The following is a 13632-nucleotide window of genomic DNA, read 5'->3' as shown; positions in this document are numbered from 1 at the left end:
TGCAGAAGATCGATTCACGTTATGTCTGAAGGGAGTTCTCTGCACCTCTTGGATTTTGATGTCAGTTTCCTTCTCCAGGTTGGGGGATTCTCAGTGATGATTAGTTCAAGTACACTTTCAGCCCCTTTCTATCTCTGTTATTCTTCTGGAACTCCTATGATACTGATATTGTTCCATTTCATGGAATCACTTAATTCTACCCTCAAGGTCCAGAATTTTTTTATCTCTCTTTTTCTCAGCTTCCTCTTTTTCCATAATCTTTCTTCTATTTCACCTATTCTCCCCTCTGCCTCTTCAGTTCTCACTGTCAATGCCTCTAGTTCATTTTTCATCTCATTACAGCATTTTTAATTCATCATTACTATTTTTTTAGTTTCTTGATCTCTGCAGCAATAGATTCTCTGCTGTCTTCTATGATTTTTCAAGCCCAGAAATTAATTTTATGACTATTATTCAAATTCTTGTTCAGTTATATTTTTATATATGTTGTGAGTAATTCTATAGCTGTCATTTTTTTACTGGAAATTCTTTTGAGGGAAATTCTTCTGTTTCATCATTTCAGCTAATTTTCTGTCCTTTATGTATTTTAAAAGATTGTTATGTGCTCTGCACCTGCGAGCACTACTATATTAAAGAGGGGTCATACAATGTCCACAGCCTGGCCCATCAGGAGGTGTTTTTTGGAGAGTGTTACTTGTCCTCTGTTGTTATGACCTTTATTTCCCTACTCGTAGTGACATTTTGCACCCTCCAGCAGGTGTGCTTTGATTTGTTCATTGAAGTAGCCCTGGAAAGGAAAGCCAACAAACAGAAAACAAAAACACATAAACAAACAAACAAAAACAAGGGGAAACACCAGCTACAGGTATACAATAAGGTAGAGGCAGTGCTGATGCAAGAGGCCTTATCCCATACAAAGAGAGAAATGACAGGGGCTTGGAAAAAGAAAAAAAATAAAATTGATCAGACCAAGAATCTATACAGCTTAATCCAGAGAGAGAGTAAGGAAAATAAAGGAGGAGGTAGGGAAAAAGAAGAGAAAATAAAATTGACCAGACATAGGAGCTATATGACTTAATTCAGAGAGAGAGAGAAAGGAAAATAAAGAAGGAGGTGTAGAACATGTATCAAGAGAATGGATTAAATATGTCTGCTTACACAAACCAACAACCAGAATAACTAGACTAGAAGAGGGAAGAGATAAGGAGAAAAGGAAGGAGAAATATATCTATATAATATGAATTTTCCGAGAATTAAGCCAGGCAATGCAACAGCGCTGGTCTGGAGGAGGGGCTGTCTGGGTGTCAGCGTCATTCCTGCTCCAGTAGATATGCAGTTACCAGGTGTGGAGGGGGGTGGTTTGGTGTAGGCGGGTCCTGCCTCCCTTGTGGGCCCGCTGTCCATTCCCTGAAGTCCCACATTGTTGGCGATGTGAGAAAAATGGTGACTCTGCAGTCTCTGTTCCACAGACCAGGTGTCCCAAACCACTCTGTTCAAGCCGTCCTCACTGTGCCGAGGGTGCAAATAAGGCAGTTTGTCCCACTCTGCTGACTCCCGTGGCTCCCTAGCGCTTGACTGGGATTCAAACTCCAGCTCTGTGGGCCCAGTACTGGGGCAGTGCCACTCTGCACCAACAGATATATGGTCTCTGGCTGGTGGGCACAGGCAGTCTTTGTCATTTGAGCGGGTATATACCCTCTTCCCACAGTACTTCAGGGAAAGGATCTCTTTCTCCTACTGCAGACTGTGCCCCTGACCTAGCCACCAAGCCAGGGGCTAGCACCCCTCCTCCCCAGGTGTGGGATCAGGGCAGCCAGCCCCCATCCTGAGAAAGCCCCTCAGAGATTGGATCTTTCTCCATCCTGTTCCATAGTTTTGCTCTTGTCCAGATACAGTTATATGCTTTCCAAGCCTCTCTTTGTCTTCCCTTTGTCTTTCTGCAGAAGGTGATCCTTCCCCTCCATTTGTTTTCTCTCTCCCAATTCTCACACTCCTTTGACCCATCAGTTTGTCCTGGTGGGTCCCTGGAAGTGACTCTGTCTCTCCCTCCTGAATTCTTGGAGTTCAAAGTCCTTTGGCTTCAACACTGCTTTTTTGAGAGATGAGGGAACTTCGGTTCCCCCTACTTCTCTGCCGTGCTTGACCCTCCCCCCTCACCACTGTTTTTTAACATAGTACTAGATGTCTGAGCCACAGCAACCAGAAAAGAAAAAAAAAGTACCATGTATCTAAATTGGCAAGGAAGAGGTACAATTTTCGCTATTAGCAAATGACATGATACTTTATGTAGAACCAGAAAGACACTACCAAAATATGGGTAGAATTGATATATGACTTAAGTAAAGTCACAAGATACAAAATGAATGTACAGAAATCCGTTGCATATCTATACACAAATAATGAAGCAACATAAATAGAAATTAAGGAATCAGCCCAATTTACAATTGCACCAAAACCAAAAAATATCTTGGAATAAACCTTACCAAAGCAGTGAAAAAACTGTTCTCTGAAAAGTATAAAACATTGAGGAAAGAAATTGAAGATGACAGAAGGAAATGGAAAGATATTCCATTATATGGACCGGAAAAACAAATAATTCTAAAATATTTATACTATCCAAAGGTACTTACATATTTAATGCAATCTCTATCAAAATACCAACCACATTTTTTTCATAGAACAAGAAGAAACTACCACAAATAATGAAAACAATTTTGAAAAAGAAAAGCAAAGCTGGAGACATCACAATTCTAGACTTCAAATTATATTAAAGAGCTGTCTTAATCAAAACAGTATGGTACTGACAGAAATGTAGACATGTAGATCAATAGAACAGAATAGAAACCCAGAAAAGACCCCACAAGTATATTAATGCTCAATTAATATTAGAAAAAAGAAATGAATATCCAATGGGAAAAATACAGTCTGCTCAACAAATGGTGTTGGGAAAAGTGTACAATTACATGCCAAAGCTTGAACCTAGACCTTTCTTATACCACAAATGAAAATAAATTAAAACCTGATTAAATACCTAAATGCGAGACCCTAAACCATAAAAACCCTAGAAGAGAGCATAGGTAGAAGTGTCTCTGACATTGGCCATAGACGCATTTTTCTAGATATGTCTCCTGAAACAAGGAAAAAAAAAACAAAAAGAAACTATTGGGACTATATCAAAATAAAATGCTTCTCCACAGTGAAGTAAACAATCAACAAAACTAAAAGGCAAACTTCGGAATGGATGAAGATATTTTCAAATTACATCTGATAAAGGGTTGTATCCAAAATATATGAAGAACTTATGCAAGTCAACACCCCCAAAACATCCAATTAGAAAAAGGGAAGAAGAAATGAACAGATATTTTTTTGAGGGAGACATAAATATGGCCAACAGTCGCATGAAAATATGCTCAACATCATTAATTATCTGGGAATTGCAAATCAAAACTACAATGAAATATCACCTTGCACCTGTCAGAATGGCTTAAAACAAAACACAAGAAACAAGTGGTGGCAAACATGTGGGGAAAATGGAACCTTCTTGCACACTTGGGAATGGAAAAGAGTGCAACCACTCTGGAAAACACTGTTCATATTTCTCTAAAATTTGAAAATAAAAGTACCCTTATGATCCAACAATTGCACTACTAGATATTTATTCACAGAATGCAAAAATTCTAATTAAAAGGCATCGATGCACCCCAGTGTTTACAGCATCATTGTCAGCATTAGCAAAACTATGGATGCAGCCCATGTGTCCATCACCTAATGAATGGGTAAAGATGAAGTTATACACACACACACACACACACACACACACACACACACACACAATTGAATATTAACAAAAAAAGGAAAGAAATAAATCTTTCCATTTGCAGTGACATGGATGTAGCTAGCAGGTATAATGGTAAGTTATCTATGTCAGTCAGATAAAGACAAATACCATATTATTTCACTCATGTGAAACTTAGCAAACAAAATAAATAAGCAAAAAGACAAAAAAAGGAGACAGAGGCATACCATGAAACATACCCTTAACTATAGAGAATAAACTGATGATTATCAGAGGTGAGATGAGTGGGGAACTGGGTTAAATTGATGATTAGGATTAAAGAGGGCACTTGTCATGAGAACCTAGTGTCCTATGGAATTTTTGAATCAGAATATTGTGTACCATGAACTAATATTACACTGTATGTTAACCTCAACTTAAATAAAAACTTTAAGAAAACTAAAAGCATCAAGGCAAAAGAAGACAGTTACAAACACTGGAAACTCCATAAGATTATCAGATTTCTCAACAGAAATTGTTCCAGCCAGAAGGGAGAAGCAAGATATTCAAAGTGCTTAATGGGAAAAATATGCAGCCAAGGGTATTCTATTCATCAAGGGTATTGTTCAGAATAGGATGAGAGGTAAAAAGTTTACCAGTCAAATAAATACTGGAGTTCATGACCACTAAACCAGCCCTACCAGAAATATTAAAGAGGACACTTTGCTTCAAAAGGAAAGGCCAAAAAATGACAGTATGAAAGTGGAAAGCAAAATAGCAGTAAAAATAAATATTTTTGTAAAAAATCAGTCAAGGAAATAAAAACTAAAAGGATGTAAAATATGATAACATATACCAAAACATGGGGAGGAGAGCAGTGAATTATGCATTCAAACTTAAATGATCAACTTAATATAGACTGCTATATGGGAAAGAGGTTATATACAAACTTAATGGTAACCAAAAATCAGAAAACAATAATAGATATACAAAGAGTAAGGAGAAAAGAATATAAGTATGACATTAAAGGAAACCAGCAAACCATGAAAGAGAAAAAGTAGAATGGATCAGAAAAAACTTCAGAAACAACCACAAAACAAGAAATAAAATGGCAATAAATACACATCTATCAATTATTACTTTGAATGTAAATAGACTTTCAATCAAAAGACATAGGGAAACGGAATGGATAAAAGAACAAGAACTATCTATTTGTTCCCTACAGGATGTTCATTTCTGACCTAAAGACACCTACAGATTGAAAATGAGGGATGAAGACACATTTATCATGCAAATGGATGTCAAAAGAAAGTTCAGCAGCAATACTTCTATCAGACAGAATAGTTTTTAATATTTTTAATGTTCATTTATTTTTCAGAGAGAGAGACAGCGTGTGAGCGGGGGAGGGACAGAGAGAAGGAGATACTGAATTCAAAGCAGGCTCCAGGCTCTGAGCTGTCCGCACAGAACCCAATGTGAGGCTCAAACCCACGAGATATGAGATCATAACCTGGGCTACAGTTGGACGCTTAACTGACTGAGCCACCCAAGTACCTCCAGACATACTAGTTTTTAAACCAAAGACTGTAACAAGAGACAAAGAAGGATGCTATATAATAATAAAAAGGAGAATCCAAGAGAAAGATATAACAATTGTAAATATTTTTGCACCCAACATGAGCGACCCAAATATATAAAATTGTTAATGAAAACATAAAGTAATTAACAAAAACAACAACAACAACAACATAGTATGGGACTTTAACAGCCCATTTACATCAACGGACAGATCATCTAAACAGAAAATCAAGGAAACAATGGTTTTTTTTTTTTAATGAAGTTTATTGACAAATTGGTTTCCATACAACACTCAGTGCTCATCCCAAAAGGTGCCCTCCTCAATACCCATCACCCACCCGCCCCTCCCTCCCACCCCCCATCAACCCTCAGTTTGTTCTCAGTTTTTAACAGTCTCTTATGCTTTGGCTCTCTCCCACTCTAACGTCTTTTTTTTTTTTTTTCCTTCCCCTCCCCCATGGGTTCCTGTTAAGTTTCTCAGGATCCACATAAGAGTGAAACCATATGGTATCTGTCTTTCTCTGTATGGCTTATTTCACTTAGCATCACACTCTCCAGTTCCATCCACGTTGCTACAAAAGGCCATATTTCATTTTTTCTCATTGCCACGTAGTATTCCATTGTGTATATAAACCACAATTTCTTTATCCATTCATGAGTTGATGGACATTTAGGCTCTTTCCATAATTTGGCTATTGTTGAGAGTGCTGCTATGAACATTGGGGTACAAGTGCCCCTATGCATCAGTACTCCTGTATCCCTTGGGTAGATTCCTAGCAGTGCTATTGCTGGGTCATAGGGTAGGTCTATTTTTAATTTTCTGAGGAACCTCCACACTGCTTTCCAGAGCGGCTGCACCAATTTGCATTCCCACCAACAGTGCAAGAGGGTTCCCGAAGGAAACAATGGTTTTGATGAAACATTGGACCACTTGGATTTAACAGATATACTTGGAACATTCCATCCTAAAACAAAAGAATATACATTTTTTTCAGATACACATGGATCATTCTCCAGAAAGGATCATACATAGGGATACAGTATAACTATCAACACATTAAAAAAAGTCATACCTAGCGTCTTTTCTGAACTCCACACTATAAATCTGGAGATCAATCATCCCAAACAATTTGGAAAAACTACAAATAAATGGAGGTTAAATAACATGCTATTAAACAATGCACCAGCTAACCATGAAATCAAAGAAGAAATAAAAATTTACCTGGAAACAATACATGAGTGCTGATTCATAGGGGCACATTGTACCTCAATGTTTATAGCAGTGCTTTCAACAATAGCCAAATTATGGAAAGAGCCTAAATGTCCATCAACTGATGAATGGATAAAGAAGGTGTGGCTTACATATACAATGGAATGCTACTTAGCAATAAGAAAGAATGAAATCATGCCATTTGAAGCAACGTGGATGGAACTGGAAGGTATAATGCTAATGAAATAAGTCAGGGAAAAACATATATCATATGAAGACCATGGGGGAAAGAAAGGCGGAAAAATAGTTACAAACGGGGGCGGGGAGGCAAACCATAAGAGACTCTTAAATAAAGAGAACAAACTGAGGATTGATGGGGGTGGTGGGGGAGGGGGGAAATGGGTGATGGGCATTGAGGAGGGCACTTGGTGGGATGAGCACTGGGTGTTGTATGTAAGCAATGAACCACGCGAATCTACCCCAAAAACCAGAGCATACTTTACACACTGTATATTAGTCAATTTGACAATAAATTATATTAAAATAAATAAATAAAATAAAATAACATTTTTCACAGTTTAACCTAATATAGGGATATGTCTTAAAAACCAGTGGCATGTTATAGTTTAATTGGCAGCATTTTTTTTCTTAGTGGTACATAAAGTAATAGTGTCTTAAAATTAATGACATCATAGTTTTGATAGAAACTGGTATATTCCGCGTATTTTTGTGATGACACATTAAAATTATGTTTTTATAGATTTTTTTGATATTGTGAAGAAATGTTTGTGATATAATTGTATGTGGGAAAAGAGCAGATTACAAAATTAACAAGTGGTATATGGACCGTATAAAACTATGTTAATGCATTAAGACACTGTGGCCAAAGAATGCAAATTAAATAAAAGAACAATGCAATACCTTTAAAAATTTTACCTGGAAACAAATAAAAATGGAAACGCAATTGTCCAATACCTTTGGGATGAAACAAAAGCACTTGTGATTGGTAAATATGTAGCAATACTGGCCCACCTCCAGGAATAAGAAATATAAAATAAAAAACCTGACCTTACACCTAAAGGAGCTAGAAAAGAGACAAAAAACAAATCCCCAGACCAACGGAATTAATGAAATAATGAAGATCAGAGCAGAAATAAATGATATAGAAACTAAACCAAAAAATCTGTAGGAAAAAAAAACAAATAAACCAGGAGTAGGTTGATTGAAAAGATAAGTAAAATTCTTAATCCTCTATCTAGACTCATCAGAAAAGAAATATAAAGTACACAAATAAATCAAATTATACATGAAAGAGCATAGAAAACCAACAGTACAGAAATACAAACAGTTGTAGGAAAATACTATGAATATATATATATGTATATATATATATATATATATATATATATATATGTGTATATATATGCCAACAAATTGGGCAACCTAAAAGAATTTGATAAATTCCTAGAAACATATAACCTACCAAAACTAAAGCAGGAAGAAAGAGAAAATTTACATATACTAATTGCTAGCAAGTAGATTATATCCATAATAAAAAAGCTCCCAATGTACAAAAACCAGGACCAGATGGCACCGCAGGCAAATTCTACCAAACATTTAAAGAAGAGTGAATACCTTCTTCTCAAACTATTCAAAATTGTATAAAAGGAAGAAAAACTACCAAATTTATTCTATGAACCCAGCATCACCCTGATATTAAAACCAGAAAAGACACCACAAACAAAAGACAACTACAGGTCAGTATCTCTGACGAACATAGATGCAAAAATCCTCAACAAAATGCTAGCAAATTAAATTCAGGTATACATTAAAAAAATCATTCACCATGATCAAATGGGATTCATTCCATGCATGCAAGTGTGGCTTAATATTTGCAAATTAATTGACATAATACATCACATCAGTAAGAGAAAGGATAAAAGCCATGTGATGATTTCAATAGAAGTAGAAAAAGCATCTCAGCAAGTACAACATCCATTCATTATAAAAGCCCTCAACATCGTAGGTTTAGAAGAAACATAACTCGGCATAATAAAGGACATGAACTGACAATGAAGATCATAATCAGTGTGGAAAAACTAAGAGCATTCCCCCTAAAGTCAGGAATAACACGAGGACGTCCATTCTCCCGACTTTTATTAAACACAGTAGTGGAAGTCCTAGCCATAGCAGTACCTATACTCTATACAGGAAACCCTTAATACTCCACCAAAAAAAAAAAAAATACTAGAACTGATAAATGAATTCAGTAAATTTGCAGTATATAAAATGACTCTACAGTAATCAGTTCCATTTCCATACACCAATAATGAGGCAGCAGAAAGAGAAATTAAAACATTCCTATTTAGAATTGCAATGAAAATAATAATTAGGAGAAAACCTAACCAAACAAGTAAAAGGTCTATACTCTGAAAACTATAAAACAATAATGACAGAAATTGAAGATTACACAAAATAATAGATGGATATTCAATCCTCATTAGAAAAACAAATATTGTTAAAATGTCTATCCTGTCTAAAGCAATTTACAGATTTAATGAAATCCCTATCAAAATACCAACATCTTTCTTTTTTCAGAGCTAGAACAAACTATCTTAAAACTTGTTTGGAATCACAAAATACACTGAATTGTCAAAACAATTTTGAAAAAGAAAAACAAAGCTAGAGGTATCACAATTTCAGGCCTCAAGTGATATAACAAATCTGTAGTAATAAAAATAGTATGGTACTGGCACAAAAAGAGACACATAAATAAATAGAACAGAGTATAAACTGGATGAATACACACACAATTATATGGTTAGTTAGTCTTTGACAAAGCAGGAAATAATACCCTAAGGGAAAATAACAGTCTCTTAAATAAATGGTGTTGGAAAAACCTGTTAGCTACATGCCAAAGAATGAAATTGGACCACTTTCTTAGAACATAAACCAAAACAAACTCAAAATTGATTAAAGACATGTGAGACCTGAAACCATAAATTCCTAGAAAAGAACACTGACAGAAATGTCTCTGACATTGGCTGTAGCAACATTTTTTAAGATTATGTCTCCTGAAGAAAGGAAAATAAAAACAAAAAGAAACTATTGGGACTATATCAAAATAAAAAGCTTCTGCACAGTGAAGTAAATAATCAATAAAACTAAAGGCAAACTTTGGAATCAGAGAAGATATTTGCAAATGACATATCTGATAAATGGTTTGTATCCAAAATATACAAAGAACTTATGAAACTCAGCACCCTCCCTCCAAAAATTCCAATTAAAAATGGGGAGAAGAAATGCACAGGTATTTCTTCGAAGGAGACATACAGATGTCCAACAGGCACATGAGAAGATGCTCAACATCACCCATTGTCAGGAAATTGCAAATCAAAACTACAATGAGATATCACCTCACACCTGTCAGAATAGCTAGAAATAAAAACACAAGAAACAACAAGTGGTGGCAAACATGTGGGGAAAATGGAACTGTCTTGCACTCTTGCTGGGAATGCAAAATGTTTCAGCTACTGTGGAAGACAGTATGTAGATTCCCCCTAAAATTAAAAAAAAAATAGAAGTACCCTATGATACAGTAATTTCACTAATGGGTATTTACCCAAAAGAGACAAGCCAAGAAAAAGACTCTTAACTATTGGGTACAAGCTGATGGTTACTTGAGGGGAGGTGGGTGAGAGAATGGGTGAAATATTTAATGGGTATTAAGGAAGGCATTTGTTATGATGAGCACTAGGTGATGTATAGAATTGTTGAATCACTATATTCTATACCTGAAACTAATATAATGTTGTATGTTAAGTATACTGGAATTAAAATGAAATAAATTGCATGATCATATGAATATATGCAGAATAATTATTTGACAAAATTAAAAACTTTTTTATGCTAAAAATATTCAACAATCTAGGAATAGAAGAAATTACTTCAAAATAATAAAGGCTCATAGATGAAAAGCCCACAACCAACATCATACTCACTGGTAAAGACTATAAATTTTTCTCTTAAGATGAGGAACAAGTCTTTCATCCAGCATGATATTTGAAATTTTAGCAAGGGCAATCAGTAAACAAATCAAACAAACAAAAACAAATGAAAACATGTATCCAATAGAAAAGAAAGAAGTAAAATTATCTCTCTTAGATGCCGTGATCTTATATGGTACCGTAGGAAGACCCTGAATTCACCTCTTCCAAAAAATACACCAAATCTGCAGTTATATATGGGTCATTTCCCTCTGAAAAAGATCTGAAAAGTAAAGGAATTGTTCTCCATAACAAAAGATGAAAGGACAATATTGAAATGAGTAGGAAAAGTAGAGATACAGTCTTGCAAAAAATCCATCCTTGTCATGATGACAAATAAGGAATAATTCACCAAACAAGCGCCTTTCCCAGGAGAGTGAGGAATTGGTGCCCCATCTTAGACACCCTGCCCCCTAGGATCTGTTCCAGAAAGATGAGACCCCAGAACATCTAATTTAGAAAACCAATGAGGCTGATATTCAGGGACCCCAAAGTGCTATAACAAACTTCATTTCCCATCTTGTAGGGCTTGCATGTTATCTTGCTCACCCTAAGACCCAGTGAAAAAAAGAGTAGCTTGAAACATATCTAGGCTGTATGGGAGGGAGATTGATTTGCTGACCTTGGGGCATCAACTAGAGGTTGGGGAATAGTTGTGATGCTCCCCAAAGATGGAGGAACTGTTGGATGCCCTTGTTGCACTCCCCACACAGCCTGCAAGCATAGGGAAATGAACTTGGACACACTACCCTCCTACTGCCTTGCTGGTACAGTGGGGGATTGTGATTGAGCCTTGACTGAGGCCAGAGAGCATGACCAGTGTGTTCTCTCACTCCCTGGCTGAAGCAGGCAAACTTCCATGGTTGTGGAGTTCTCTCACACTCTAACTGAAGTCTGTGAGTGTGGAAGGTTACAACTCTCCTATGCTATCAAGCATGAGTGCATACAGCATTCTCTTTCTCCCAGCCTGAGGGCAGTGCACACACATAGACAAGCACTACTCTCCTGCTGTATTGCTGAAGCCTGCAGGTATATTGAATCAAGACCCTTTTCCACTGCCATTTTGTTTATTTTTTAAATGTTTATTTATTTATTTTGAGAGAAAGAGAGAGAACATGAGCGGGGGTGGGGCAGAGAGAGAGGGAGAGAGAGAATCCTAAGCAGGCTTTGCTCTGTCTTCCTAGAGCCTAACACAGGTCTCAATCCCACAACTATAAGATCATGACCTGAGCCAAAATCAAGAGTCAGATGATGAACTGACTGAACTACCCAGGAGCTCCTCCCACTGTCATTTTAAAGCCAGTGGGCATGCCCCATCCCCATCAATTTCCAGCTGCCTTGCTAAAGACAAAAGACATACACAATTCACAGAGAGGACACCTCTCATTAATTCATCAGACCCTGATGGTAATGAGGACTGGAATTCCAGAGCTCCACAGGCGTGTAACAATCAGAAAGATACTTATTGGCAGGGCACTCTCCCAGGGTACTGCACAGACAGCACACTAATACAGAATTCCACTCTTCTTTTGAAAAAAGGCCTTCATACTTAGCCTGAAACTTTAGCCTGGGGGACAGGCTTTTGGTTTTTCACACATTTATACATTAAGTATGCAATCCCAGCAAACATAAGTAGGGATACACTATCTTTGTGCAAGGCCTTTACCTCACTACAGCCCAACAAGTCTCTTCAGAAAGAAGATTATACATTTGACCGGACTCCCAATTTTTGCAACTGTCATTTAGAGACACCTCCCGGTCTGGTTAGGAGGCCAACAGGGATTATGATGTGGTTCCACAGGATTGCATATGTTTGTATACTTTAGAAGCTGTACCATTAGGGTCTGGCTTCCAATCACCCTGAAATTAGGTGGTAAATGGTATCTCTCTGCTTCATCACTGACGGGTCCTGACACACTCGGCAACACGGGCATATCAAGAATGAATTAGGCAGTTTAGACAATGACAAGGTCCAAGAAATAACCAAGACCTAGGGCAAGGTTAAATAAAGTTAAATTACCTAAACAAGGATATTCTGCTAAGGTGAGAGAAGTAACTATTTCATGTGATACATAGAAAGAAGCAGAGAGTCAAACAAAAGGAGGAAATGGAGAAATAAGTTCCAAGTGAAAGAATAAGATAAAACCTCAGAAAAGACATTAATGATATGAAGATAAAAAATATACGTGATAAATTATTCAAAGTAACGGTCACTTATGCTCACCAAACTCAGGAGAATGGATAGACACAGTGAGAACTTCAACAGAGAGAAGAACAACATGTGAATGTATCAAAAGTAAGTCACAAAGCTGAAGAATACAATAACTGAACTGAAAAATATATCAGAAGGGTTCAACATCAGACTGGATAAAGCAGAATGGATCAATGAACTGAAATATAGGCAATAGAACTCACCCAGACTGTGAAGCAAAAAGAAAAAAAAAAAACAAATTTAAAAGGTTAAGATAGCTTAAGGGGACAACATCAAGTAGAATAACATTTACATTTTAGGGGTCCCCGAAGAAGAAAGAGACAAAGGGGCAAAAAATCTAGTTGAAGACATAATGGCTAAAAACTTCCCTAACCTAGGAAAGGAAAGAAACATTTAGGTCCAGGAAGTCCAGAGATTCCAAACTAAAGGAAGTCACACGAAGACAGATTATGATTAAATGTGAAAAGTTGCAAGACACATTATGATTAAATGTGAAAAGTTGCAAATAAAAAATAGAACCTTAAAAAGCAGTAAGAGAAAAGCAAATTGTTATATACAAGGGAAACTTCAGAAGGTTATTAGCAGAAAATTTGCAAGTCAGAAGAGAGCAGCATGACATATTTTAAAGTGGTAAAAGGAACAACAAAAACAACAAAAACTTACAAGGAAGAATGCCATACTTGGCAAGGTTATATCATTCAGACTTGAAGGAGAGATAAAGAGTTTTCCATATAAGGAACAGCTAAAGGAGTTCATTACTACTAAACTAAGCCTTGTAAGAAATATTAAATGAAATGTTTTTTTTAATATG

Source organism: Lynx rufus, unplaced genomic scaffold (genome assembly GCF_022079265.1).
Source record: "Lynx rufus isolate CCGP_SWC_20201006 ecotype Redwood Valley unplaced genomic scaffold, mLynRuf1.p SCAF_30, whole genome shotgun sequence".
NCBI lineage: Eukaryota > Metazoa > Chordata > Mammalia > Carnivora > Felidae > Lynx > Lynx rufus.
Note: the sequence above shows the minus strand (reverse complement) of the source record.